Raw genomic sequence first — 5,020 nt, forward strand, 5'->3', positions numbered from 1 at the left:
ACAGGTTAGCAATGTAAGCAGTGTGCATGTGCCTATCACAACCTGAATCTTTATGCAAAAATACTCCAAAAGCCGGGAGACGACATAACTAGACAATGAAGTGGAGAACTCCGACTTAACATAACAAAATAACAAGGTTTACTCAGACGTTTCATCCGTCATGCGACGGACATCATCGTGCCAAACTGAATGAGAGATTGCACAACTGGTCACTATTTAAGGAGATGGGAGTATTGTTCGGGGAGGGGCCACGGTTTTTGTTATAAACCGAGGGGTCACTGCGTACGTGCCAGGACTCTAGAAGCTTCCTATGTCCCCATCTTTGTTCTCTCTTGTTATGTTAAGTTGGAGTTGGAGGAAGAGGAGGAGGAGTGTTGGGAGGAACCCGAGAGGTCTGCCTGCCTGATTAGGCGGCATGTTTCTCGGGAAGGGAAAGGTGGTGGAGAGGAGGAGAGGAAAGGGTGAAGTGGAAGACCGAGCGGAATCCGCTCGGGGGGAGGATAGCTGCGTCCATGGGCCGACTTCAGGGGAACTGTGCCGGCATACGCCTATTACACATCTGAGGGAAACCCAGGAAAAACCCCAGACGGCACAGCCCGCCCGCGGATTCGTACTTTTTTGTCTGCATTTTTATGTCTGAGGGTGTTTTTGTGACAAGAGGGCAAGGGTGCCGGCAACATGGCACATGTTCACAAAAATGCAGAACCAGAGAGAGAGAGACACACACACAAAAAAAGTATAGCATAACACCCCAGCAAACCACCGACGTCCTAAGGACATCCTCAGATCATCCTGTGGTCCTGGTCCCTCATGGATGTCCTAAAAATGTCTTTAAGATGTCTTTAAAAATGTCCTAATTTTATCCAGTGGGATGTCCGAGCAGTATGTCACTGGGACTTCCTGACAACGTCCTACCTGGATGTCAAACTTAAATTGAAATGCATGCGTATTTTTGTGCTGAAACTATTGCAGCTTCATAGTACATCACACAGTTTTGAACAGTATGTTGGAAAGGCAGGTCCATGGTGATTTTGAGCATCGAACAAAAAAGTATGAAATCATTATTGAAGCGCACATGGCAGGTAACACATCAAACAACCAATATTTCACCAAATCTGTTCCTCATATCATTGTTCATATCACCTGTTCACGAAAGCAACATTGCAACGCATGGCCCAAGCTTACCTGAATTGAATGAGAGCGAGTTACTTTTGGAATGCAGAAACACACATATTACATGCTTCACTACACAAAAGTCTCGTACTCTGATAAAGTGCACCTATATAGGTCAAGTGACCAGATGTCCCTATTTACGTGGTAACTTACCGGGTTTTTATCCATTGTTTCTGTGTCCGAAGTTTGCAATGATCTGCTTGTTGATCTAACACAAATGCAGGACCTTCATTTTTATCCTTTACAGCATTTTCTGAAAGGCTATGAGAGCAGCACAGATGCCGTTTTCCCAATTGAGTTATGCGGCCATGCGGACATAATCTGGAAGAGTGTATGTCAGTACAAGATGAGTGAATACATAAAATTCATTAATTAACTCTTTAATTAGGGAATTTGACAAAAGCGAGATAGCAGAATAGGAGTAAATCCTCGTTCAAAGCCATTCTATCTTTTAAAAATCCAGAAAAGAGCGCGTGCCGTGAAATATTCATCGCTGGATTTTGGTATGCAGATGAGTAAAAACGAAGAACCGCGCCTCAGAGCACATCATCTACGCCGACGAAGGCTTCTCAGGGCCGGAAAGCGGTTTATCTAGCCAGCATATCGGCCAACTCCTATCATCTCCGTCGCTCCAAATCACGTGGCCCCTGACATGAAATGAGCACTGTGCTCCCTGCGTTCCCAGTCACTGCGGTTTCGTGTCAAAATTCAGGGATGGATATTTTAACGCACGTGCGTGTTTCAGGAATTGCTAGACGCGAAATGGCTTTTAACAAGCATAGTCTCTCATTCTGCTATCGCGCTTTTGCACAGAATCCCCTAATTAAAGAGTTAATGAATTTTATGTAATTAGTCAACTTGTAGTTTTATACATTCTTCGAGAGGATGTCCACTGCAAAAATGACATCTGTGCTGTCCTCATAGCTTTTTTTTATAAAAATTCTGCAATGCATCAAAATAAGCACCCTGTATACTACTTGGGCTTGTTGAAAATGGAATCACGCTAAAACTTTGGTAATCAGTCTCACGAAGCTTGTCTTCCTCCAGCTCGGGCGTGATTACTTAGTATACGGGCTGTAGTTCCACAATCCGTGAAATCAATTAATAATGAGAGGATAGAGAGGTAGCAAGCGAGCTGGTGGTATAGATCCATAACTTAAAAACCCGAGACTAGGGGACAAAATTGAGACCTTGTCTGGGTTTTTAAGTTATGGATCAATTAATAATGTTGAAATGCCTTGCGCTGAGTTGAGGGAAGTATTTTGTGACTGTGAAACTACCCGCCTGGCAACTGCTGCGAAGATAGTGCAAGCATGAAACGGTGGGCCAGCACAAACCCCGCTTACTAAAATCAGTGCTTACTACTACTGCTTTGAATTCAGAGAGTTCTGGTGACGCCACATATATGTGTTCGATGTTGTACATGGCGCTACAGCCCTGTCAGGTCGCACAAAGACGGTGAAAACGTATTGAAAGACGCACAGTAAAATTATATGAAACAACCTTCAAGATCACAATGGTGGTTACGGTGGGTAATATCCCCCAGGTGAAAATCTGAACTGGATTCCGAAGTGGTTCCATTTGTATGCCAAAGTGGTTTGAAGTGGAGTAAACCGTCTCTGGTTCAGAGTAAAGTGCTTCCACTTGATTGTCAAGTGGTTTCCAACTGTTTGTTGGGTCCATATACCAGAAACATTCGCGCAGAGTACCGGAATCGAACTTTGCACAATTTTCACTTGAGTTTGAAACCGAACCTTTAATGGCCTCGTCGTCGACACGAGGAGCAAGACCGAGTGCCATCTGCATCAGTACGTGTTTTGAACGTTTTGTACGTGAGTACATCATCATCATGAAATGTCGACGAAGGCATACCTTGAGCTTGAGGGAACGATAACACACGAAGAAGTAGACATGACGAGGTTTCTACTTCTTCGTGTGTTATCGTTCCCTCAAGCTCAAGGTATGCCTTCGTCGAACCTTCACCAGCTCGCTTGCCTGCTCACCCTTATTTCACCTTTGAAATGTCGTTGCTGTTGGTCGTCGGGCTCGTCGGTTCGCAGTTTTCGTCTTTCAACTCTTCAAAACGGGCAAAAACGTGAATATTTAGAATCTCAGTCGTCAGGCACTGTATTATGTACAACTGCTTGTGTTACAACTTCTGCACCAGCTCAGTCGGAAGAAACTACAAGCGATGCGCAGGACTGCAATTACGCCGGTAAGTAGAAGTGATTCGATATTTATGTACATATTTATCTCGGTTCTACTCCCCGTTATTACTGTTGTCTAAAATATCGTAAGTGCAGGCTACCTGTTGGGTAATCTCCACGCCCTCCTGCTCAGGCTTCTCTCCCATGGGGTTACTATTATCTGAACTTTGTGTAGCCTGCTAGTGCTTGAATTGGCTTTGTTATGAATTGTCTTGTAGCTTGCAGTTTGTCATACAACTGGAGGAGACTTGCAGGATGCTTATGAATCATGCAGAACAAGGGCCAGCTACTGAAAAGAGGTATGTGGCATATGATTGTTGCAGGAAAACATTTACGTGTACTTCTGCGAAAAGTTTCTCTACAGGTTTTCTCACTGAAACTGAATTCCCAGTTTATCGCTTCAATATGCACCACGTTTATGTAATTTTGTCCTCGGATGAGGCAAGAATGGATCCAGTCTCATCTGCCACGAAGTGTCCTTCAGAATGAGGTAGGAGCAGCAGCACTTCTTACTGGCTATCAGGCTGATATAAATATAAACTGTACTTTTTGCACGAAACAGGATTGCAGATACTAAAGTAGCAATGTGGGTAGTTGGTGCTGACGGCTCATCTCAAAGCAGCAACACAAGACAAGGACGACGAGTGAAAAAGCAGTAAGTTCTTATCAATCGTCGTTTCTGTCCTGTGTTATAGCTTCGAGATGAACTGGGCTGCCGACTGTTGGTAAGACCAAATTATCTTCACGTAAAGCAGCATTGCCACTGGTGTGAATTTCTTCTTTTCGGTGATAACAGTATATTCAGGTACAGGTGTCGTAGTATAGTCGGCTTGCACTTTTTCCATCATTGACTCCAGACATCATTTATGCCCGACTAACTAGCATATACACAGGAGTGTTATGAGAAATGATCTGAAAGTTGCCATGTTTTACAGATGCGGAGAAAGGTCACTTGCGCCACTCTCACTGCACCGCCGAATTTTATGGCAAGTCGAGTCATTTCCTTCCAGTTATGCGGCTGTCACAACGAACGCCACTTTGCCAGTGCTTAAGTTTTTTCAGTAAGCAAAGTTGCAAAGCAAAGTTCAGTAAAGTCAGTTGTGACTTGGATAGGTGAGCATGCGGATCTGGCTAGTTCTAGCCGAGGGTATTATAGCTGTTGGCATTTCAGTATGGTGAACCCCTTGGCTCGGCCTCACATATGCAGTGCTGTTCCGTGAAACGTAGCCAGTACTCAACGTGTTCTTTGTGTGAATTATGGCCGTCGCACAAGAGGAATATTTTGAAGTAGCCTGTGTGTATGTTTCATATGAAATCAGGTTAAAACTTGGGCAGGTTGGTGTGACATACTAAAAGCTTATGTTTCCTGGGCGCTGAGGAGCGCGACGTTGCGGGCAACGAGCACGAGCTGTGCAATGACTGCGACGAGCTTTATGTGTGGTCTCACCTTGCATCTGACCCAATATGCCATTAGGCGAAACAGAAAACTTCGTGCCACTATTATGTTTGAAGTGGACACTGCGACAAAAAAGGCGGCTACGCCACGGCAAAAAACTTGCATCAAAGGAATCAAGAACCGAAGATGCATCTCGCCATTAAATCGAGAACTAGGGAACTGTGTGCGACTATGTTAAGAGATA

At 44.4% G+C, this 5,020-nt stretch overlaps 1 long non-coding RNA gene across 1 annotated transcript; it reads left to right on the forward strand.

Annotated features, from left to right (window-relative positions):
- The first annotated feature begins 2,995 nt into the window (after positions 1-2,995).
- Positions 2,996-4,755, forward strand: LOC135373655 (uncharacterized). Its single transcript, XR_010416535.1, has 3 exons — positions 2,996-3,388; positions 3,599-4,035; positions 4,316-4,755. It is a non-coding gene; the product is annotated as an uncharacterized LOC135373655 (long non-coding RNA).
- The last annotated feature ends 265 nt before the right edge of the window (positions 4,756-5,020 follow it).

The sequence above is a fragment of the Ornithodoros turicata genome, chromosome 1 (genome assembly GCF_037126465.1).
Source record: "Ornithodoros turicata isolate Travis chromosome 1, ASM3712646v1, whole genome shotgun sequence".
Lineage (NCBI taxonomy): Eukaryota > Metazoa > Arthropoda > Arachnida > Ixodida > Argasidae > Ornithodoros > Ornithodoros turicata.